This window comes from Giraffa tippelskirchi, chromosome 6 (assembly GCF_054371585.1).
Source record: "Giraffa tippelskirchi isolate mGirTip1 chromosome 6, T2T-mGirTip1v1.2.pri, whole genome shotgun sequence".
Lineage (NCBI taxonomy): Eukaryota > Metazoa > Chordata > Mammalia > Artiodactyla > Giraffidae > Giraffa > Giraffa tippelskirchi.
In genome coordinates, this window is record NC_137280.1 from 130,405,038 (window position 1) to 130,430,871 (window position 25,834).

Genomic DNA, 25,834 nt, shown 5'->3' on the forward strand with positions numbered 1-25,834 from the left:
AAAGTCCAGGAGTGGGGTTGCCTCCGGTGATGCTACCAGGAACTGACTTCACTTCCTCTGTCATTTGGCTCAACTTTCTCTGATTGACTCCATTTCAAACAGGTTGTTTGGCTCTAGCCAGCAAAATGGCTGCATAGCTCTGGCCTAAACTCTTGCAGTTTCTAATTCAGCAGGAAAAAAACAGCAAGAAGTTTTTGTCCCAGTAGGAGACTCGTTGCAACTTCATTGTGGTCATGCATCCATCTCTGAGACACTCGGGGTGTGACAAGTTGACTGGCTTGTGTTACTACCTGAGCCATAGGTGAGAATAGCTTCCCTGAATCATGAATTGAGATTGGAATTGGCGTGGGTTCTCAGGGTTGAAACTTGTCGTTAAATGTACTTAGGATTTTGTTTTCGTTCAGATATGGACAGGCCAACACATCAGGAGATGGCTGTCAACACATCAGGAGATGACTGCCATTGGAAAGATAGTTTATTACTTGGAGTTCCCAAGAGGATGGGGCGTGCCAGGCCAGGCCACAGCAGCAAAGCACCAGGAGTCAGAAGCAGGAAGGGAGAGCTTGGGTAAGAGCCTTTATTGTGGTTTGCACAGGAAGGAATGGGTTAGGAAGGGTAAACAGGTGAGCAGGTTTAGGATTGGAGAGTTTGAATAATTTGGAGGACTGTAGACCACAGAGGTGGTCCTTAGTTGTCCGGTACATAGTCCTGGGTGATTTAGCATAGGGGGATGGTGTCCAGGAAGGCAGGAGCCTGGTAAAAGGAGGAAAACAGTGGGTAGAGACTCAGGATTGATTGGTTTGCATGATAAAAGATGCACTCACTGGTAAATTGTTTGCTATCTCTAGGAATTAGCTACCCCTGGGAGGGTCAGTTCCTCCCTGGGTCTACAAGCCCTCAGATGTCAAAGCATCATAAAATATAGAACATTAAAGACATGATGAATACAGTACTGGATGATAAAAAGCCACTGATAGATAGCTACTACAAAGACCAGGGTCTAACATAGGGATGTCATCTCATTCATTCATTCACTCATTCAGTTATTCACACAGCATTTACTGGCCATCTTTGAGGTACCACACCCTGAAGTGGGTGCAAAGGACATAGAAGTGAACAAGCCAAGCAAGGTTCTGCCCTCCTGATAATTAGAGCCATTGATCATATAATTAAAATTCTTTTAAATTAATTTAATTCTTTTTGGTCACGGTGGGTCTTTGCTGCTGCTAATGGGCTTTCTATAGTTGCAGTGAGTGGGGGCTACTCTTCATTGCACTGCTTCTCATTGCAGTGGCTTCTCTTGTTGCAGAGCATGGGCTCTAGGGCACAGGCTTCAACAGTTGCAGCTTGCGGGCTCAGCAGTTGCAGCTCACAACTATTAAGAGCATGGGCTCACTAGTTGTGGCGCTTGGGGTTAGCTGATTTGCGGCATGTGGGTCTTCCCAGACCAGGGATTGAACCCATGTCTCCTGCATTGGCAGGTGGATTCTTATCCACTCTACAACCAGGGAAGTCCCATAATTACAGTTCTTAAGAATGCTTAGTTTGGTTTCACTAGGACTTATCCTACATCATCCAGGATCCAATAATTCATTTTTAATGGCTTTAATCCTCAACAAGGGGATGACAGAGGATGAGATGGTTGGATGGCATCACCAACTCAATGGACATGAGTTTGGGTAAACTCTGGGAGTTGGTGATGGACAGGGAGGCCTGGCTCTGGTCCATGGGGTCGCAAAGAGTAGGACATGACTGAGCGACTGAACTGAACTGAACTAAATCCTCTTATGTATTTTAGGCTATAGTGGGATGTTTGGCCTGGAAGTATATCCTGGGCCAGGGGAAAATATCTGATCCCCATAAATAAAAACACTACAAGTGAGGCTAATCCTTCATGGCATGTATATTATTTCAGAAATTACAAAATGCTCTAACTATTCTCCTGTATTCCTCACTATACCCTGTTAGATAGAGATTATTACCATCTCATTTATAGCAGGGGAAGCTGAGGTTTTAAGAAGAGGTGAAGTGATTGGCCTGAGGATTTTTAATCAAGTGGCCAAGCCAGGGCTCAAAACCACATCCAACTCTATTTCCATTTTACTGGTGCTTTCCAAGCTATGGGACCCCTACCAGGGGCACAGACAGAGCATCAAAGTACATGACCTCACCTGGCAAGAAGTTTATTTCTATTCCAGTTCTCTTTTAATCCCTTTTGTTCTGCCAAGGGCAAAGTCTCCTATATATCTTTACAACACCTTTCACTTGCTAACCTCTCTCTTTTGAAACCAAGGAAATGTAGGACTCTGTCTCAGAGCCTTTGGCACGTAATTTTTTGGATCTAGAATCTAATAACATTATTTTGCTTTATGTATTACAAGCAGTATTGGTTTTTCCATTGATGTTTAAGGTATTAACTTTCTCTTTGAAATGAATTTATTTTTGAAGTTAAGAAACAAATGCTAAATAAATTTAAAACAAATGCTAAATAAATAATATATAGGTGGTTTGTGGAGATGGGCAAGTCATGAGAAAAATATCCAAATTACTACAGCCTGGGAACACCCCATAGACCAGGCAAGTAGGAAGAGACACATGGAAGGAATTAGAGGGTTTCTCTCACTTCTTTCTCTTCCATGGAGGAAGAGGACTGGGTCAGATCCTGCTACCCGGAGAAGACATGGTTATGAGCCTGGGAGACTGTGGTTCTCAAGCCAGGGTCCACTGACTGATGCCAATCCAAGACGCTGTTTCCAAAGCCTCTGTGAGAAGAAAAATAAGGACAATGTACATGTCAATGCAAGAATGCCAGTTGTTCTTTCTTAGGTAAGAAAGTACTTTATTCTGGAACTATGTTCTTCTTGTCTTGGTACAAGTGCCTGTGTGTTAAATGTTCATGCTTTAGTGGTTGCTTGATGATAGTAGATGACCACTGTTTCTTGTAATTATTCTAATAGCTTTACTTGGCAAAACAAAAAGCTTGCAGTCTTATCCTAACAATATTTTTTTTATATATATATCACTGAATCTCTGTTCTAGGAGACTTCAATTGCAGGAAACAGCCTGCCTTCTATAGTTAGAGGAAAAAGGTATTGATAGACCCAGCATTATAGTTGTGGTTACTAACAATGCAAAACAGCAAGCCATAAATCCTTATTGAACCCAGGCACTGATGTTTATCATTGAAGAGATCCTTCTTTCTCTCCAGTGTAACTAAATAAAGATGGAAGATTAGCGAAATAAGATAGCTGTTAAATTAAAGAAGAAAAAAGTTCAAGTTTCAAGGAGACTGTTACAAAAACAAACAAATATGCAAATAAACCAACCCCCAAACTCCTAGACCAACATGTAGCTCTCAGTGGCCTCAAAGGCCTTCTCACTTGAGATGGGCGAGCTGATAGCCCATTAAAAAGGACAGCCCCACTCCCTCTCATACTCTGATGATGGAAATGCAAACTGGTGTGTCAGCCTAACTCGACCTTGCAATTCCTTTTCCACTCATTTGCCTGGGAAAATATAACTGCGCACAGTAATTAATTATAAGGCTACTTATCAAGGACATCGTTTACAGTAAATAGTTAAGAGTTAGATACAACTTAAATATCCAATCCCAAGAGATTGGTTGGGTAAATCATGGCACATTGATAGCCTGGAATAGTGTAAATATATCAAAATATGCTGTAGAGGAAGACATAATGTCTTATAAAGATGTTAAGAATATACTGTTAAACGAGAAAAGCAGAAGAGTGAAACAGGTATGGAACAATGGATGAAGGATGATTTAGTTTTGATTTAAAAGACAGGTACAGTATGTCTGGATGGTGACATTATGGGTAAGTTCTCTTTTCTTCTTTTAGTGTAAAGATATTTTCTAAAAATGTCTACAGTAAAAATGTACTACTTTTACGTTAAGGGGAAAAAAAAAGTGATTTCTTTAAATCGGGCTCCACTTAACCTGTTTAAATGGGTCAGCAACCATACACCTAAGCTTAAAGGTGTGTATTTGAGGGCTTGCATTTTGCAGTGCTGACGTGCTTCCCCTAGAACCAAAGGGAGACACTAAACCTCTCTGCAAACTCTTTGTAGATTCCCATCTGTGACTTGATAAATATTTGATGCAGTGGCCAGTCAACATCCCTACATTAGTGAAACTTCTGCCCAGGAGCAACTGCACAGCTCTCAGCGATGAGATCGGAGTAAGTTAAAAAGAGTGTATTCATTAGCTACTTCAAAGGGTTTGTTTTTTTTTAGCTGGCAGTTTTGCAGACTGGCTTATTGGCTATGCCGTCTACTGTGTGACAACCAAAAAACATACTACTGCAAGGAGGAGCCTGCTTCTTCCCTTCACAATATTTTCTTTCCTTTGTGTTCACAGCCCAGGAGGCAAATGCAGTATGCCTCACCCTCCTCCCTTCCCGTTGATTAAACAGCTGTGAATATGTAAAATGACTTTAGGATCTGTCCAGTATCTTTGATGCCCAAAGCCTGAACTTCAGTCCCTCTGTCTGATACAGTTTTTTTTTTTAATTAAATAAATTTATTTATTTTAGTTGGGGGCTAATTACTTTACAATATTGTAGTAGTTTTTGCCATACATTGACATGAATCAGCCCTGGGTTTACATGTGTTCCCCTTCCTGGACCCCCCTCCCACCTCCCTCCCCATCCCATCCCTCTGGGTCATCCCATTGCCCCAGCCCTGAGCATTTGTCTCATGCATCGAACCTGGAATGGTGTTCTGTTTCACATATGATAATATACATGTTTCAATGCTATTCTCCCAGAACGTCCCACCCTCACCTTCTCCCTCAGAGTCCATAAGACTGTTGTATGCATCTGTGTCTCTTATTCTGTCTCGCATATAGGGTTATCGTTACCATCTTTCAAATTCCATATATATGCATTAGTATACTGTATTGGTGTTTTTCTTTCTGGCTTACTTCACTCTGTATAATGGGCCCCCGTTTCATCCATCTCAATAGAACCGATTCAAATGTATTTTTTTTAATGGCTGAGTAATATTCCATTGTGTATATGTACCACAGCTTCCTTATCCATTCGTCTGCTGATGGACATCTAGGTTGCTTCCGTGTCCTGGCTATTGATACAGTTTTATATCATGAGATGGACCACTTATTCTTTCTACATCTTCATGGTTACAATGGATAACTAAAGTCAGCACTTTCGTTCCTAAATAGCTTATGTTGACTGGTAGAATCAGTGAACAAAGTGTAGCAGGGCAGAGAAGGAACCTAAAAACTAGCTGAAATTAATCATAACCATAGTGGCTTCCAGAAGGACCTGGACAAACTCCTACTCATTCCTCAAACCTCAGTTTAGATACTACCCTTTCCTGGAAACCTACGAGGATCCAGCTCCACAGTTTCAGGCTTGGATCCCTCCCCTGAACTTCCATAACCACCATGCTTCTAGTTACATGCTGGTTTATAGCTCTCTGCAGCCAACTTAAGTTTCAAGAAGACTGTCCTGTCTACCACTGCCTAGCATAACCTCTGGCACTTTAAAAAGTACTGAATAGTTACTAAATTGAATATATTTCTCTGGAAATGACTGCTGCAGAGGACTTAGAAACTTGCAGGATCATATGGTATCACATTTGAAAGGTTCCTTCTTGAATTTCTCCATGCCCTACATGCCATAGCTTCCCAAGCAAACAACTGTCCAGTCTTCTTGCACACCCTAATGACAAGGAGTTCACCTCCTTGAAAATAGTCAGAGGTAGACTTTAAGTGACTTAGGAAAATGAGTAAAATAAAAGATGAACCCGATCGGTCCTGAGTTAAATTAAGAAGTAGTTAATCCAGCTTCTCATTTTTCTGCTGGACCTTCTCTCACCTGGGAGTCAAGTAAACCCCACCCAAGTGCCCACGATAGCAGTTTAAGCTCTGCTTTCCAAGTCAGAGGGCTATCCAGTATGCCAAGGAGTTCTTGAACTCTAAGAGGAACATGCAATATTTTCTGAAGCATCATTTTTACTTGGAGAGCTGGAGGAGAAACATTTTTTTAAATAACTTTTTATTTATTTACTTATTTTTGGCTGTGCTGGGTCTTCGTTGCTGTTTGGGCTCCTCATTGCAGCGGCTTCTCGTGTTGTGGAGCACAGGCTCTAGGAAGCTTGGGCTTCAGTAGTTGCAGCAGGTGGGCTCGGTAGTTGTGGCTCCTGGGCTCTAGAGCACAGGCTCAGTAGTTGCGGTGCACAGTCTTAGTTGCTTCATGGCATGTGGGATCTTCCTGGATCAGGGATTGAACCTGTGTCTCCTGCATTGACAGATGGATTTGTTACCACTGAGCCACCAGGGAAGCCTGAGGGGAAACATTTTTATATTAAAAAATATATATATATATATATACGTATCATATATAGTATGGAGAAAAATACATGCATGATTTTAAAGAGATAACATAAGACTTAAAAGAAATTGATCAGCATTTTTTGGGCTGAACATTCAGACTTCTAAGGGTTAAAAATTCAATTTTGGTCTGATGGGTTACTTTGGTGGAAAAAAATATGAAAAATACTCCTGGCTTCACACATTATCATCTTTTACCACCTGGGAGTATTTGCATTCCATTGGTTTCTTTCAGAGATTGGAAAGACTTTAAAACTAGAAGGAATCAGTACATAATGGTGGAGTTTCAGGCAGCGTGAGTTGGGATAGATGAATAGACCTTTCACGGAAGATGTCTTGCACTTATAAAGTCCATTCCCCAGTATTCTGTCAGCCTTAACAGTTAGTCCCAGTTCAGGATGGGTACGGTAAATGTCCTTTTGATTCAGTTTTGACAGTGTTTGAGCAGAGACTTTACCCTCTAAAGCCTCAGTTTCCCTAGCTGTAAAATGAAATGAGACTATTACCCTTGCTTCTGAGAGGTGTTGTGAGCTACTGTATAAAAAGTACCCAGCTCAGTGCCCAGAACATGAGAAGCACTTAACAGTCATTCTTGTCAGCAGTACTTATAAAAGGAGCATATGCTAAATTACACCCACCCCTGAACTTATGGACCTGGGCAAAAGCATAAATGGAGAAGCATATGTCTAAATAAAAAGTTATAAACAAGCTAACAGCTGTTAAATATAGTAAAATATTTCCTATCCGTCCTACCTTTAAAACAAAATTGAATATTGGTCTTTGTTTGTCCTTAAATATTCCTTTTTTTTCCTCCTGTGGTAAGAACACATACATGAGATCTGGCAAACAAGTTTTATATGACTGAATATTAGCAAACTTTAAAGTTGGCTGATCTTTAATTTTTTGCACAGATGTAGCAGTTCTGTTGTTTGGCTGACAAGGACATACATAATTCATACATTATGATATATTTATTACATAAAATTTTTTTCCTCATTTTAGCAAAATTGCTAATTATATTGTTATAATCATGATTTTTACATAATTTGCATTCTAATGGTAGTAATGCCAGATTAGTCGACCTTGCTTAAGTCATTATATTTTTATTTTTAAAATAATTTTAATATGAGCCTGGATGGAAGGGGTGCTTGGGGGAGAATGGATACATGTATGTATATGGCTGAATCCCTTCACTATTTTCCTAAAACTGTCACAACAGTGTTAATCGGCTATAGGCTTGAGCTTAGTTGCTCAGTAGTATATGACTCTTTGTGACCAGTTGGACTATAACCTGCCAGGTTCCTCTGTCCATGGGGATTCTCCAGGCAAGAATACTGGAGTGGGTTGCCATGCCCTCCTCCAGGGGATCTTCCCAACCCAAGGAACCCACATTGCAGGCAGATTCTTTACCATCTGAGTCATCAGGGAAGCCCAAGAATACTGGAGTGGGTAGCCTATCCCTTCTCCAGGGGATCTTCCCCACCCAGGAATTGAACTGGGGTCTCCTGCATTGCAAGATTCTTTACCAGCTGAGCTACAATCGGCTATATCCCAATAAAAAATAAAAAGTTCAAAAGAAAAAATATTATTTTTAATATGGAAAAACTTTTTACTTAGCCAATAGCAACTAAAATAGTCAATAACATTATTGTAGTAACATTTACATTCAGAAATTAACAATGAATTTTATACATTAAAGTCCAAATAGTATGATGGGGTCTTATGTTAATTATTATAGAAAATATTATTAAATATTCTAAGTCCATCATATAAATCATTAGCACTTATATTGCAGTTCTCACAGTCTCTCAAAGCAATATCTAGATCCATAAAATATTGATGTCTTACCCTTCGCACCCAGCAAACTGGAAGCGCGCCCCAACTGGAAGCCTGATGTCCTTTTTTAAGAAATTTCAAGACTGAAATATTATAAGGAAGACCAAAAGTTGGCAAGATTTTCTATGATTTATTCAAATCTCTATTTAATTGACACTGTACCTTGGTCCATGCGTGTGTGTGTGCTTCAGTCATGTCCGACTCTCTGTGACCCCATGGACTGTAGCCCACCAGGCTCCTCCGTCCATGGAATTCTCCAGACAAGAATACTAGAGTGGGTTGCCATGCCCTCCTCCAGGGGATCGACCCGACTCAGAGATTGAACCCATGTCTCTTACTGAGTCTGTGCTCTGGACCCCTCAAGCTGCAACAAATGAGCCCATGTGCCACAACTACTGAAGCCTGTGCCCCCTAGAGCCAGCAAATCGCAGCTACTGAGCCCATATGCTACAAGTATTGAAGCCTGTGCGCCCAGAGCCTGTGCTCTGCAACAAGTGAAGCCATCACATTGAGAACCCATGCACCACAACTAGAGAGTAGCTCCCTGCTTTCCAGAATTAGATAAAGCCCATGAAGGCAATGGCACCCTACTCCAGTACTCTTGCCTGGAAAATCCCATGGGCCGAGGAGCCTCGTAGGCTACAGTCCATGGGATCGCTAAGAGTTGGACACGACTGAGCGACTTCACTTTCACTTTTCCCTTTCATGCACTGGAGAAGGAAATGGCAACCCACTCCAGTATTCTTGCCTGGAGAATCCTAGGGGCGGTGGAGCCTGGTGGGCTGCCTTCTATGGGGTCGCACAGAGTCAGACATGACTAAAGCAACTTAGCAGCAGCAGCAGCAGCATGTGCAGCAAAAAAAAAAAAAAAAAAGTAAATAAATGAAAAGAAGTTTGGAGATTATTTGTGTGCAAGTATTCTTTTTATGGGGAAGGCCTGGTGGAACAGTGGTAAAGAATCTGCCTGCCAATGCAGGAGACACAAGAGATGCGGATTCGATCTCTAGGTCTGAAAGTTCCCCTGGAGGAGAAAATGGCAACCCACTCTAGTATTCTTGCCTGGAAAATCCCATGGACAGAGGAGCCTGGCAGGCTATAGTCCATGGGGTCACAGAATCAGACACAACTCAGCACATACACATTCTTTATAGTGATGCAAATATTTTTATTGTTTTTGTTTTCCTATATTTTATAGGAATGTCACATTTGCTACACACTTCACATACAGTTTATTTCAATTTAAGGAAAAGAGTTTCTCTAAATTAAAAAGAATTCATCTTAAAAAGGAAAAGTGCCAAACTTGTATCAGTTTGAATTTTGAAGTTTCTGCAAGCTTTGGCTAACAGCAAGCAGCAGTTCAAAGATAACTGTGGGCACTGCAAATTCAAAAATAATTATTTTGTTAAAGATCACCATTCTCTTTACTTAATGATCATCTTTTATTTCTTGTACAATTCTAGTCCATTTTGTTACTTTGTGTAAATTAACTTTTATTGCTTTAATGGCATTTAGTTAACTTTTCGTTTGTATGTCTGAAAGTAGTTTTAGTGGTAAATATGACGTGTTTTTTAAAATCAAGATATTTCATATTTGGACAAATATAGAAAATATTCTATGTAATCACTGAATTGCTCAAAAAATGCTATCACTTAGTACAGCTGAGAATATGTCTCTGAATAAGAAACTCAAATAATACATTGTCCATGGCTCACAAAAAAACACTTGTTCCTTCCCAGTGGCTATTATCATTAGCGTGCCCTCACTATTCTTTCCATCAATGCCCAAAATTCAAAGTTGTTTTTGTAGTTCAAATTTTTACAGTCTGCATGAAACCAATAAAATGTTCATTAATTTTGACTTCCTCGATTTTTATCTATTGATAGTTTGACCATATGTACGTTGAATGTTGGGCTTTCCTGGTAGCTCAGCTGGTAAAGAATCCACCTGCAATGCAGGAGACCCCAGTTCAATTCCTCGGTTGGGAAGTTCCCCTGGAGAAGGGATAGGCTACCCACTCCAGTATTCTTGGGCTTTCCTGATGACTCGGATGGTAAAGAATCCACCAGCAATGTGGGAGACATGGGTTCAATCCCTGGGTTGGGAAGATCCCCTGGAGGAGTGCGTGGCAACCCACTCCAGTATTCCTGGCTGGAGAATCCATATGGACAGAGGAGCCTGGTGGGCTACAGTCCATGGGGTCACAAAGAGTTGGACACGACTGAGCGATGGTCATGTCATGACTGGACGTGATGAATGTTAGTTGTTCAGTATGATTTGTCCTAGCATACTCTAGTTAAATTAGTTGTCATTAATGTTAAAACTTGTATGTGTAATTTCTTTTCTCATTTTTAATACTATTTTTAATTATCTATTTTTATATGACTTTTAAAAAATCTATCTTACCTTCTAACATCAAATTTGAAAGTTTTCTGACATCAAATTTTTTCTACCAAACTAGGAAATGTCCATTGTTTTCTATGAATGTTGTGCTATTGTCTCACAAAGCTTGGTTAAATATGGAACACCTGTGATTATTCTTTTTTTTTTTAACTTGAAGTATAGTTGGTTTACTATGTTGTGTTAGTTTCAAGTGTACAGCACAGTGATTCAGTTACACACACACACACACACACACACACACGTATACATACATATATATATACACACACACACACACATTATATATTCTTTTTTCAGATTCTTTTCCCTTATAGGTTATTACAAAATATTGAATCCTGTGACTATTTAATAATATCATTCCAAGGTTAGTATTTATGTGTTTACTGGTTTCTTGGTTGATTACTATTTGCTATTTTTTTTTTAATACTTACTTCTTTATTTTTTGGCTGCATTGGGTCTTCATTGCAGCCTGATCTTCCTTGAGTCATGTGCAGTCTTTGTTTGTGGTGCAAGGGCTCTCTAGTTGCCACATGTGGGATAGTTGCTCTGTGGCATGTGGGAGCTTAGTTCCCCAACCAGGATCCAACCTGTGTCCCCTACGTTACAAGGCAGATTCTTAACCACGCGACCACCAGGAAGTTCCCTATTTGCTATTCTTTAGGGCTTTTTTTTCAGTTCTAGTTTTTGCATATGCTGTGGTTTTGTTTGTTTTTGGTACAGGTAACATTTTGTATTCTTTTAATTGAGAACCTAAGTATTTCTAGTCACAAATGGTTCCCCTGGCCAAAACTAATTGTGAAAACTGACTGTGAAATATGTAATAATAGTAACAAAATACTTTGGTCTTCCATCTTAAGATATTAAAAAGTTTCTGTGGTTACTTTCTCTGTTTGAAAAACATTTTGTTTTTCTTTGAAATATTAAATTTTCTGCCATTTATTCAACAGAAAATTCATAGCCAATAATTTGAATCAACTTACATTTTTCCTGAATCAATCTGATGATTTCAGAAGAATATGACAGATTTTTCCCAGGATCACTTTCCAACAAACAATAAAGATCCAAAGATTTCATATTTCTCATCAATTTGCCAAACTTTTTTGCAATTTATCTTCTGATGGGCAGGCCAGAATTGCATGTGTTGTGGATTTTATAGAAAAAATATATTTTTCATTGTTTTGACCAGGAAAAAAGAACTTCATTAGTAAAGAACATAAAGTAATAGGTGTTTCATTCAATCTTTTTGAGTCATGGATGATAAATATACTTTGTTTGTGTATTTCCTTGTTTTGCATAGTAGCTAAAATATATTAAATAAAGAACTTGTCATACCTGTTTGTGAACTGTGTGTGGGTCTTGCTCAGCAGAAGCCTGTTTACTTTCAATGTCTGAAATTTAAAAAATGAAGCAGACCATCTCTTTGAATATACTCTAATATCTTTTCAGTCCTTACTTTTCTGAGCCTTACTTTCATGTTTTATGTTTCTATCCCAGTCTCAACTTGTTCTCATTTTCAATGATCTATAGAATTAAAAGATAAAAATGTAGTTATATTCAAAAGGTTCCAAGTTTGAATATATGTCATCAAAAATACAATTAAAGGAAATGTTAAAATATTGAAAATTAAAATTATTTTTCCTATTTGTTGTCTCTCACAGAATAGGGACCTTCTTTCCTCAAAAAGTCATTTTTCTTCTAAAATAATCCATTAAAATTAAAAACAAAATTAAAATAATAATGATTGGTCATTACAATTTAAACAAAAATTATTCAAATAAAGCCTAGTTTTTACTTTAGTTTTAAAATGTCATTATAGCTTATATTCTCATAAATGTAAAATTATTTATAGTTCTTATATTCAATATCCATCAGTTGCTAATGCCCAAAATTGCTATTAATGCTTCATTCCTCAAACATGTTATATCTTGAGTATATATAAAAATGATACAAGGATTGTTGTTTAGTCGCTCCAGTTGTGTCTGACTCTTTGCGAGCCTATGGACTGTAGCCCACCAGGCTCCTCCATCCATGGGATTTCCCAGACAAGAATACTGGAGAGGTTGCCTTCTCCAAGGGACCTTCCTGACCCAGAGAGCGAACCCGTGTCTCCTGTATTGGCAGGTGAATTCTTCATCACTGAGCTACCAGGGAAGTGCGATATGAGGATAATATTGTTCAATATGGTAAAATGTTCTCTGGCTGCCGTATGTAATTACTGAAAATACTGCATTTATTCATGAGTGCTTACAGGCCTACAAGCTGGAACTTGAAGAAAGCAAGAAAGTAGATGCTCAGTACTCCTGGGAAATGATACTTTATCATGCAAGAATCTATAGCATTCATGACATCTGAGAGGAAGGATTTGACAAGTGAATTAATTTGTCTTTCCTCTTACCTAAATGCTTCCACAGCTCAAATTCTCCTTATGCTCCTAAGCAGTGTCCTTCTATGCTGTTGGCAGCAAGGCAACTCACGATTCTTCTTGACATTTGATTGAGTTAAGGCACCTTTTGCTTTCAGAACAGAGAGCAAGATGTGGAGAAGCACTTTCTGTGACCTGAATGGTGTTAGTCATCAGTGTGGGTGTTTAGGATGATGGCTGCTCTGTGTCAGCAGTGAGTACCCAATATTATAGGGTCTTTAATAAGGCTCAATAGTTGTAGTGCAGGCTTAGGTGCTCCGCATGTGGGATCTTTCCAGATCAGGGATTGAACCCATGTCTCCTGAGTTGGCCGGCAGATTCTTTACCACTGAGCCACCAGGGAAGCCCTAAAAATATATGTTAAAAAAAAAAAATTAATTGTATCATAATATAAAAACTTTGTATCTCCTATTTAACAATATATTATATACTGCTTTCCATATTGTTACATAAAATTGACCATTCATTTCACCTTATTAATAACTACAATGATATTATACTACATTTTTAAGCCAATTCCTCCTTGATTGAAATTTACTTTTTCAAATTTTTGTTCTAGATGAAAAGGATATTCTCATGAACCTCAAAATATGAGCAGATGGAGGAAAACTACCAATAGTTCAAGACCCACATTGTATCAGTATCTGCGCAGGAGGAAGCCACGAGGTATCTGACAGACCTGAGAGCAGGAGAACTCTTAAGATTGGCACTAGTTCAGTTCAGTTCAGTCATTCAGTCGTGTCCAACTCTTCGTAACCCTATGGACTGAAGCACACCAGGCTTCCCTGTCCATCACCAACTTCTGGAGCTTACTCAAACTCATGTCCATTAAGTCAGTGATGCCATCCAAACATCTCATCCTCTGTCGTTCCCTTCTCCTCTTGCCTTCAATCTTTCCCAGCATCAGGGTCTTTTCAGATGAGTCAGTTCTTTGCATCAGGTGGCCAAAGTACTGGAGTTTCAGCTTTAGCATCAGTCCTTCCAATGAATATTCAGGACTGATTTCCTTTAGGATAGACTGGTTGGATCTCCTTGCAGTCCAAGGGACTCTCAAGAGTCTTCTCCAGGGGGCATCCCTGGTGGTCCAGTGGCTAAGACTCTCGCTCTGGATGCAGGGGACCTGGGTTTGATCCCTGGTCAGGGAACTAGATCCCACATGCTGCAACTAAAGATCCCTTGTGTTGCAACTAAAGACCCAGCGCAGTCAAAGGGATAATTAAAAAAAAAAAAAAAAAAAAGAGTCTTCTCCAATACCACAGTTCAAAAGCATCAGTTTTTCAGAGCTCAGCTTTCTTTATAGTCTAACTCTCATATCCATACATGACTACTGGAAAAACCATAGCTTTGGCTAGATGGACCTTTGTTGGCCAAGTAATGTCTCTGCTTTTTAATATGCTGTCTAGGTTGGTCATAACTTTTCTTATAAGGAGCAAGTGTCTTTTAATTTTATGGCTGGAGTCACCATCTGCAGTGATTTTGGAGCCCAAGAAAATAGAGTATCTCACTGTTTCCATTATTTTCCCATCTATTTGCCATGAAGTGATGGGACCGGATGCCACGATCTCAGTTGTCTGAATGTTGAGTTTTAAGCCAACTTTTTCACTCTCCTCTTTCACTTTCATCAAGAGGCTCTTTAGTTCTTCTTTGCTTTCTGCCATAAGGGTGGTGTCATCTGCATATGTGAGGTTATTGGTATTTCTCCCGGCAATCTCGATTCCAGCTTGTGCTTAATACAGCCCAGCATTTTGCATGATGTACTCTGCATATAAGTTAAATAAGCAAGGTGACCATATGTAGCCTTGATGTACTCCTTTCCCAATTTAGAACCAGTCTGTTGTTCCATGTCCAGTTCTAACTGTTGCTTCTTGACCTGCATACAGATTTCTCAGGAGGCAGGTAAAGTGGTCTGGTATTTCCATCTCTTGAAGAATTTTCCACAGTTTGTTGTGATCCACACAGTCAAAGGCTTTGGCGTAGGCAATAAAGCAGAAGTAGATGTTTTTCTGGAACTCTCTTGCTTTTTTGATGATCCAGTGGATGTTGGCAATTTGATCTCTGGTTCCTCTGCCTTTTCTAAATCCAACTTGAACATCTGGAAGTTCATAGTTCACGTACTGTTGAAGCCTGGCTTGGAGAATTTTGAGCATTACTTTGCTAGCATGTGAGATGAGTGCAATTGTGTGGTAGTTTCAGAATTCTTTGGCATTGCCTTCCTTAGGGATTGGAATAAAAACTGACCTTTTCCAGTCCTGTGGCCACTGCTGAATTTTCCACATTTGCTGACATATTGAGTGCAGCACTTTCACAGCATCATTTTTTAGGATTTGAAATAGCTCAGCTGTAATTCCATCACCTCCACTAGCTTTGTTCATAGTGATGCTTCCTAAGGCCCTCTTGACTTCACACTCTAGGATGTCTGGCTGTAGGTGAGTGATCACACCATCGTGTTATCTGGGTCGTGAAGATCTTTTCTGTATAGTTCTTCTGTGTATTCTTGTCACCTCTTCTTAATGTCTTCTGCTTCTGTTAGGTCCATACCATTTCTGGCTCACTGAAAATCAGAGGAGACCAGTCTGAGAACTGCTGGGACTGGGAGGGGGTTTCCACACTTCATTAAAGATGGGGGCATATAGGGTCCCAGACAAGGTGTTAAGTAGCTATGATGGTTTTGGCTTTTTGAACTTCAACTTAATTACAAAGCTCCTTTTCAGAAGAAAACCTCACAACAAAAGAAGACTTCTGAGAGTAGAATCCAAATGAGGAAGTATGGGATAATAGAAGTAAAGGAAAAAGAAAGTGTAGATAAAAGAGCAGAGGAACTACATCTCAGAACGTATAAAAGGCCATTTAAAAAATTCTTGATAAGGACACCAGAAGAAGGAAATCTAGAATAATGAAGCCAGAAAAGTTACCCTGGTTCACCCTTCCTTCACAAAGGAAAAACTAAATTCCTATAAAAATGAATAATAGAATAAGATTGTGTTCAAATCAAACATTGTCAGATGTGTTAACTAACCTTATTGCGATATCATTTTGCAAGATGTAAGTATATCAAATCATTGTACACCTTAAACTTATACAATGTTCTATGTCAATTGTAGCTGAATAAAACTAGAAAAAAATCCAACACTAAGTCATTGTAAAAAAAAGGAAAAAGAGTCTAATAACATTCTAACAATGAAAACATACAAGGAAGACATGCTTATAAGACAGAAGAAAAATTTAACTATTTCAAAATGAGCTAAAAAAAACTAATAAAATCATATTAGACAGGAAAGAAGTATATAAATCAGAATTAGAGACTCTCAGAAATGTAGGAGAACTCCAAATTAGAATTAATCATTTGAGAAATGGAGATTAAAATTGAAAAAATAGAATGAATAAATACATTATAACACCTTTAAATAAACAGTAGGTGAAAAGGAGGGAATTCCAACAAATCAAAGAGATCTGAAAGGAAGTGATGGATGTAGAAGGTAAACAAACAAATGAACAAGCTATATATAATGGAAGACACACAAGGAAGAAAAAAGCAGTGGAAATTTAAAAGTAATTTAAATTTAAAAATCAAACTTTTAAGAAAATTTTTCCTGCGATAAAAAGATTTGATACTACTACCTAGGAAAATCAATCCAGAATGACTAATGTCAAGATATATTCTCAAACTTGTGGACATTACAAGAAAGAAAAATACCATTTGGGTATCAAGTCACCTTGATGGGAAAGAAATAATTGTCTGCAGACTTTATTCCAGAAGAAATAGTGTAACATATTGAAGATATTCAAGGAAAGAAAACATGAGCCAAAGATTTTATATCCAGCTCAGTTCAGTTCAGTCGCTCAGTCGTGTCCAACTCTTTGCGACCCCATGAATCGCAGCACGCCAGGCCTCCCTGTCCATCACCAACTCCCAGAGTTTACCCAAACCCATGTCCATCGAGTCGGTGATGCCATCCAACCATCTCATCCTCTGTCCTCGCCTTCTCCTCCTGCCCCCAATCCTTCCCAGTATTAGGGTCTTTTCCAATGAGTCAACTCTTCGCATGAGGTGGCCAAAGTATTGGAGTTTCAGCTTCAACATCAGTCCTTTCAACGAACACCTAGGACTGATCTTCTTTAGGATGGACTGGTTGGATCTTCTTGCAGTCCAAGGGACACTCAAGAGTCTTCCCCAACACCACAGTTCAAAAGCATCAATTCTTCGGCGCTCAGCTTTCTTCACTGTCCAACTCTAACATCCATACACGACCAGTGGAAAAACCATAGCCTTGACTAGACAGACATTTGTTACCAAAGTAAGTCTCTGCTTTTCAATATGCTGTCTAGGTTGGTCATAACTTTCCTTCCAAGGAGTAAGTGTCTTTTAATTTCATGGCTGCAATCACCATCAGCAGTGATTTTGGAGCCCAGAAAAATAAAGTCTGACACTGTTTCCACTGTTTCCCCATCTATTTGCCATGAAGTGATGGGACCAGATGCCATGATCTTAGTTTTCTGAATGTTGAGCTTTAAGCCAACTTTTTCACTCTCCTCTTTCACTTTCATCAAGAGGCTCTTCTTCACTTTCTGCCATAAGGGTGGTGTCATCTGCGTATCTGAGGTTATTGATATTTCTCCCGGCAATCTTGATTCCAGCTTGTGTTTCTTCCAGCCCAGTGTTTCTCATGATGTACTCTGCATATAAGTTAAATAAGCAGGATGACAATATACAGCCTTGACGTACTCCTTTTCCTATTTGGAACCAGTCTGTTGTTCCATGTCCAGTTCTAACTGTTGCTTCCTGACCTGCATACACGTTTCCCAAGAGACAGGTCAGATGGTCTGGTATTCCCATCTCTTTCAGAATTTTCCACAGTTTATTGTGATCCACACAGTCAAAGGCTTTGGCATAGTCAATAAAGCAGAAATAGGTGTTTTTCTGGAACTCTCTTGCTTTTTCGATGATCCAGCGGATATTGGCAATTTGATCTCTGGTTCGTTTGCCTTTTCTAAAACCAGCTTGAACATCTGGAAGTTCACGGTTCACGTATTGCTGAAGCCTGGCTTGGAGAATTTTGAGCATTACTTTACTAGCGTGTGAGATGAGTGCAATTGTGTGGTAGTTTGAGCATTCTTTGGCATTGCCTTTCTTTGGGATTTGAATGAAAACTGATCTTTTCCAGTCCTGTGGCCACTGCTGAGTTTTCCAGATTTGCTGGCATATCGAGTGCAGCACTTTCACAGCATCATCTTTGAGGATCCAGGTCACAAATGATGAACATGAAAGAAACAGAGAATACTGCTCCCACGAATTTACTGAAGAAAGGCTTTTTAGAGAACCAAAATGAAAAGCCATTGGCATAAAGACTGATGGCAAGCATTAAATATATATTTACTCATAAAACTAAGATTGTTGTAAGAAGAGTACATGCCCAGGCAAAGAAGATATTATACAATAGTTAAAAGGGAAGAATGATAAGACAGATAGAATACAGAAGATACTTATTGAATATACTTGTTGCTGATGGGGGTAAAGGATATTTATTGCAATAAGATGCTGGTGGATAGAGATGAGAGAGGAAAAGAAATTGTTGACCAATTTCAGTATTGTTGGAGAACCATTAGAAAAAACAAAATTAAGGTGGGCTTGAAGACTGAGGTTATTTTAGCTTTATAAAAGTAACCATAAAAACAAAACCTTCCTAAATAGCAAATCATAAAAATAAAAACTTCCTAAATACCAAATCCTACAGTCAATCCTAAAGGAAATCAGTCCTGAATATTCATTAGAAAGACTGATGCTGAACCTGAAGCTCCAATACTTTAGCCACCTGATGCAAAGAATTGACTCATTGGAAAAGACCCTGATGCTGGGAAAGATTGAAGGCAGGAGGAGAAGGGGACAACAGAGGGTGAGATGGTTGGATGGCATCACCGAGTTGATGGACATGAGTTTGAGGAAGCTTCAGGAGTTGGTGATGGACAGGGAGGCCTGGCGTGCTGCAGTCCATGGGGTCACGAAGAGTTGGACACAACTGAGCAATTGAACTGAACTGAAATACCAAATACATTTGAGAGAGCAAATAAGTGAGATACAAGTGCTATAAAACACTTGCATGTGTATATCATAAAACAATATGAAGTGAAAAAAATAAGGTGCAGAGAGGAGTGTATATAGTGTGCTAGCATTTGAATAGAAGGCAAAATGAGGATATATGTGTGTATATGTACATATACATTTGATTATTTTTGCAATTAAGAAAGGATAAACAAGAAACTAATAAAATTGGCTATGTACGGGGTTGAAGAAAACTTCTCTGAGTTACAGTTTAATATAGTTTTGACTTTTGAACCATGCTGCTGTTTTACATATGCAAAATAATTAAATTAGTGCTCACTTCAGTGGCACATATACTAAAATTGAAATAATGCAGAGAAGATTAGCATGGCCCCTGCACAAGGATGACATGCAAACTTGTAAAGCATTCTGTAGTTTTGTTACAGATATTAATTAAGTTTACTGTGATAATCATATTACAGTATATACATATATCAAATCATTATGCTGTACACCTTAAACTTTCAAATGTTATATATCAGTTATATGTTAATAAAACTGAAAAAAGTTAAAAAGCCCACTATCATAAAAAATTAAATCAATATGTTAGGAGAACCCTAACATTGAGTATTGAGTATAAGGAGAAATAAATGAATCTATTTCAAGGTTTAAAGGTTTTTTAACAGACCTTGTTACCTTTAGTGGGCTGTATTCTAGGGATTAAAAAAAGTGCTGCAAACAATCTGGAACTTATGAATAGGTCTGTGGTTGGTAAAGGTACTGAGAACAGGCATTCTGACTCTTGGGTGTACTGTAGGGAGGAGCAAGTGAGTATTAATAAATATATTGATGTTGGATTGAAAACTAGGTTCTTACTGTAAGAGAAAGGAGATAAAAATATGAACTGGGGGAAAAGAAGAAAAATCTTCTGATGTTGGATTGGAGTTGGAAAGTGAAAGTCACTCAGTCATGTCTGACTCTTTGTGACCCAACAGAATTCTCCAGGCCAAAATACTGGAGTGGGTAGCCTTTCCCTTCTCCAGATGATCTTCCCAACCCAAGGATTGAACCCAGGTCTCCCGCATTGCAGGCAGATTCTTTACCAGCTGAGCCACAAGGGAAGCCCAAGAATACTGGAGTGGGTAGCCTATCCCTTCTCCAGCAGATCTATCTGACCCAGGAATTGAACTGGGGTTTCCTGCATTGCAGGCGGATTCTTTACCAACTGAGCTATCAAAGAAGCCCAGTTGGAGTTGGGGATCAAGATAAATTCATGATTTAAAAATCAAACATACTTCTTGGCTATGTCTACTGACAGGACCTAAGCATGACACCTCAATAGCAACGAGCACTTTGTAAGCACCCAATTCTTGCTTTCTATGAACTACTTCTTATTAAAAGGAATCAGGCCTTCTTGGAGAAAGGCAGATTCCAGGTCTGGAAAGTACCAAATGAACTTGGGGCTTCCTCTGCTAGAGAGCAAAGAAGTGCTCAGACATTGATGGGGTCATGTCTGAAGGACAGGGAGCAGCTAGAAGGGGCTCCCCGCATGAAGGGGGCCAACTTGAAAATTGAAAATTAGTGGTAATGAAAAATCCAAGTTCATAATAATACTCAAGAAAATTGAGTGTGAGGGGAGAGAAAGCTCTTAAATAGAATGCCAGTTAATGTAGAGGAAATGATAAAAAATTTTTTAAAGTGATTTTTGTAATCACTGATATAATAGTTGATTCAGGCAAGGTTTATGAATGGCTGCTAAAACATCGGGTGAAAGCTGTTGGGGAACAAGATGTCCTCAAAGTGTTATCCCACAGATTACTTATTAATTATATAAAGTTTGAAAAGATGCCTTTACAGTGGAACATTCTGGCAGACAGCACGTTAATCAACTGTTTAAACTTAGCAAGACCAGTAATAGGACATAGTGGCTTCCTGTGTCTCCTGTGATGTGCTGAGAGGGACCCAACATCACCTCTGTAGAGTTTTCGCTAAAAATCTTTACATAAATCTAATTCTGAAGAAGTAACTGGATAATCCAAATTGTGGAACATTCTATTAAAGAACTGAACTGAAAGTCAGTGACAGGAAAGACCAAAAAAAAAAAGCTTTTTTAGAATAAAGGGGACTAGAAAAAAACAAAACATGCTCAAAGGACATTGCTGGGAAAATTGAAGAATTTAGTAAGATTTTTATATCATAGAATAACGTAATAAGTATTGAATCTACTGTAATGATAATTTAGTTATATAGGACAATGTCCTTGTTTCTTAGGAGATAATTGCTGAAATACTTTGGGGTGAAGTTTCATAAGCTCTCTAACTTTCTTTCAAATGGTTCAGTGAAAAAAACACCCCAATATATATGGAAATATTATATAATGAACATATGCAGCATTTAGCTGTATATATTAACAATTGGTGAATCTTAAGTGAGGGATATTTCAGTGTTCACTGTATTATTTCTTCAAATTTTCTGCAGGTTAAAGAAATTTCATAGAAGTTTGGAGCAGGGGAATAAACACATGGATTGGAGGTAGGTGTGTGACTCCAAGACAGTGAATCTACAGGATAGCCAGCTAGTGACCTGGGACCTGAGTGACCTGGTCTGAAAAGATGAGCTATATTGTGTCAGTCAGGATCCTTTGGCTTCATGTAACAGGACACCAGAGTCAAAGTAGCTTAAACTGTAAGGATACCTAATTATCTCATGTAACAAGAAGTTTAAAGGTACATGGCTCCAGGGTTGTTAATTTGTCAGCTCAAGGATGTCATAGGTCTCTTCTCTCTAGGTCTCTTGGCTTTATTTCATGGTTGCAAAATGGCTGCCCCAGCGGCTTCATATGTCATGTCCTCACATGACATATCCAAAGTGTGCAGGAAGAGGATGGACTCCTCCTTGGGCTTTGCCCTCTTGTATCAAGAATAAAATTCTTTCCATAAGCCCCTCAGGAGGATTTCTTTTACATCTCATTGCCCTTAACAAACCAATTCTGGTTCATCACCTGGGGTTGTTCACTTGAACAAAACTGATTGGGAGAGATGTCTGTGGGATGGGCAGCTGATAGTATTTTGCCACATGAGCCAATCAGACTCTCTTGCTCAGGAATCTGAACCAAGAAACTGGCCTGTGTTTGCTGTTAGCGAATGCACCACCAGAAGAAGTTGAGTTAGGGCTGTGGTTCACGAGGCCACGAACAAGCCAAGGTTAAGGCAAGAAAAACTCCACAGACAGGGTGAGGAAGCCATTTGGCAGAGAAAGAAAAACAGAGCACATGTGGAGAGGTGGGTGGAGCTACCTTGAGGGTTTGAAACTATCCCCCTGATTGCCTAGACTCCTGAGGTTTTCTGGTTATGATTTTACTTCTAGGTTACAGAGAATGTACTAGTTGGGACTCAGAAATAAACAAACAAAAACTGTCCTAGCACAAAAGAGGAATTCTTAATAGTTACCCATGTACTTCCTACCCAAGGCAGGAAGTTGAGCCTATCCTTAGGAAGTACTAGAACCAGAAAGGGGCAGAACGAGGCACCTTCTTTCTGCCTCTTCCCTCTGGGTTTCTCTGTAGTTTATTTGATTTTATTTTTAAATTGAAATATAGTTGATTTACAATGTCATTAGTCTCGGGTGTATAGCACAGTGATTTAGTTACACATACAAAATACACACATAGCTATATATTTTCTTTTTCAGATTTTTATAGATTATTACAAAATATTGAGTAGAGTTTCCTACCTAAACAGCAGGTCCTTTTTGGCTATCAGTCTCATATACAGTAGCGTGTGTATGTTAATCCCTACCTTCTAATTTGTCCTCCCTCCCCCTCCCTTGTGGTCTATTTCATTCTTATCTCTGCAGTAGGATACCTGTTTCATGTTCCCCACATTATCATACATCTGCCTACATCTTCTAAATTTGAGTTAGAGTTTTATCCCCCTGAAGAACCCAGGTGGTAGTCAGTCCCTGGGTCCTAGTTTCAAATTCCCAAAGTAAAGAAGCTGAGACCTAAGTTGGGTCAGATGTCCAATCTGCCTAGTCCATGGACTTTGGGGTCACAGCACGCATGCACAGGATAGTAAGGAGCAGAGGTAGGAGAAAGGGGTCATGGACTCAGGCTGGAAAGACACCCCCAAAGATTTCCATCATGACCCTCAAAAGAATCGCTTTCAACATTGAAATGGTAGGAACCTGTCCCCAGGGGACATTTTGCGTTGTTTGAAAACATATTTGGTCATCACAGCTTAGGGGTGGGTGCTACCTGCATCTGATGAGGAGAGGCCAGGGAGGTTGCCAAAATCCTAGAATGTTCTCACAACAAAGAATTATCCAGTCCAGAACGTCAGTGGCACTGAGGTTGAGAAACTCTGCCTCCCTCTTGAGTCTTTCATTCAAATTGTACCTGTACCACAGAGCACACACCCAGGCTTGGTAAGGCATAAATCATTCTCCAGGCCATAATACTGGAGTGGGTAGCCTTTCCCTTCTGTAGGGGATCTTCCCAACTCAAGGATTGAACCAGGGTCTCCTACATCACAGGCAGATTCTTTACCAGCTGAGCCACAAGGGAAGCCCAAGAATACTGGAATGGGTAGCCTATCCCTTCTCCTGTGGATCTTTCCGATCCAGGAATCGAAACAGGGTCTCCTGCATTGCAGGCAGATTCTTTACCACTTGGGCTGTCAGGGAAGCCCTGGTAAGTCATAAGTCTCGGTACATATTTTGGGGGGCAGAGGTCAAATGAAAACACCATCCTGGGATTGTGTGGATGCGGATTCTACTGCTGACTCACCTGGATTCAGGGTGCATTCTCCGTGAAGGAACCCACAAAGGCAGCAGATGCTGAGGTTCCTGCTCCAGGTGGGAGATTGTTCAAGAAGAAGCAAAGATGGAATAAGCAGAAACGGATCCAGGTGGAAGACAGAACTAGAAATGCACACACACACCCTGCTTCTACAAGTGCTCAAAACATAAACAGCAGCTGCCTCGCTGGTACCTGCTCCTTCCCAAACACCATAAGGGAGAGTCTAAATCCTTAAGGCCCACACAGCTGTCAGCTATGTCAGGAGTGTCTTTTTTCCACACTAACTTGTCTGGCAGGAAGGTAAGGCTCCAGGCCATTGATCAATACAACATCTGCTTTCATTTCTAAGGATCATTGTCCCTGAAATCTTTACAAAAAAATAAATCTGTAAATGGCTCAGAGAAAAGAGGGCTTCAGGAATAAGGAAAGGAAAGAGAGTTTAAGGCAAGACATTTCCCCAAGATTCCTGATAAATCTGAGGCTGCTATTTGGCAAAAGAGAGTACGTTTTCTGAAGTTTCTGGTGGAAACCTCAGAAGTCAGTTAACACAGGGTCTTTGCTGCCCTCTACCGATTATGATGAAGACTAGCAGGGAGTTTGAGAGGAGGAGCGGCTTTTCGGTGGATTGCTTCATCCTTTGATTTAATTTTCAATACATATTTACTGTGTGTAAGTATACTTTGCCTACACCCTGTGCTGATGGTGCTAGGGATTAGAGCAACAGTGAAAAATACACATCCCTGTTCTGGTTTGGGATGTACATTCTAGCAAAGAAGACAGACTGTGTGTAAGTCAACAAATAAGAAACATTTAGCATGCCACAACTACTGAAGCCTGCACGCTCTAGGGCCCAAGAGCCACAACTAATGAACCCCTGTGCCACAACTACTGAAGCCGGCATGCCCTGGAGCCAACAAGTCGCAACTACTGAGCCTGCATGCTGCAACCACTGAAGCCTGTGTGCCTAGAGATTGTGCTCCACAAGAAAACCACCACAGTGAGAAGCCCACATACCACAACTAGAGAAAGCCTGTGTGAAGCAACAAAGACCAGCACAGCCAAAAGTAAATAAAGCAGTATGTACATGTTAAAAAAAAAGAGAGAGAAAGAGACATTTAAAGTTTGTTCAGTGGGCTCTGAAAGCACTTAACAGGCAATTTAAGACTTGGGGAGCTGGAAGGTGACACATGAGCTGAGACTGGAAAGTTGAGACAAAACCAGCTGAAAGCAGAGCCTAGAGCTCTGTGGGAAGATTGAGTAGTGAGCATAAACCCGCTTGCTGGGTCCCTGAACCTGGTGTGGGAGCAGCGGCGAGCATGGAGGGAAGGCCAGAGGGGAGGGGAGGGACCTGGGTCATGGAGGGACCCTGCAGTCTGCAAAGGAACTTGAATTTTCTTCTGAGTAAATCTTAGCAATAGAGGAAGCTGTTGAAGCATTGCTCCTTTTGTTTTTAAAAGATTATTCTCTCAGTAGGACCTTTTTGTCCTAGAATTTACAATAGACTTTCCCAAAAGTATCATAAGGCTTAGGATTGGTTCAAGATGGTGGAGTAGAAGGACGTGCACTCATCTCCTTCTGTGAGAGCACCAAAGTTGCAACTAGCTATTGAACAACTATAGACAGCAGGATGCTGGAATCCACCAAAAAAAGATAACCCACATCCAAAGACAAAGGAGAAACTGCAGTGAGATGGTAGGAGGGGTGCAGTCATGACGAAATCAAATCCCATACTCGCTGGTGGACAACCCACAAACTGGAGAATAGTAATACCGAAGAAGTTCTCCCACTGTTGTAAAGGGTCTAGGCCCCATCAGGTTTCCCAGCCTGGGGATTCAAAAAGGGACTTGGAATTCCCAGGGGGTTGGACTTTGAAGGCCAGTGAGATTTGATTGCAGGACTCCCAGAGGACTGAGGGAAACAGAGACCTCATTCTTGGAGGGTACACCCCAAATCTTGTGCATATTAGGACCC

At 39.9% G+C, this 25,834-nt stretch overlaps 1 long non-coding RNA gene and 1 other non-coding gene across 2 annotated transcripts in view; both read left to right on the forward strand.

Moving 5' to 3' along the window:
- The window catches only part of LOC145511543 (uncharacterized), a 57,415-nt gene extending 35,407 nt beyond the window's left edge, over nucleotides 1-22,008 (forward strand). The window contains exons 5-11 of the long non-coding RNA XR_014057935.1: nucleotides 171-301; nucleotides 405-567; nucleotides 2,643-2,826; nucleotides 4,087-4,196; nucleotides 13,588-13,694; nucleotides 21,544-21,597; nucleotides 21,854-22,008. This is a non-coding gene — a long non-coding RNA (uncharacterized LOC145511543). The remainder of the gene's footprint in view (nucleotides 1-170; nucleotides 302-404; nucleotides 568-2,642; nucleotides 2,827-4,086; nucleotides 4,197-13,587; nucleotides 13,695-21,543; nucleotides 21,598-21,853) is intronic.
- LOC145511763 (U6 spliceosomal RNA) lies at nucleotides 19,398-19,504 on the forward strand. The gene has a single exon (XR_014058144.1). It is a non-coding gene; the product is annotated as a U6 spliceosomal RNA (small nuclear RNA).
- Nucleotides 22,009-25,834: the final 3,826 nt, after the last annotated feature.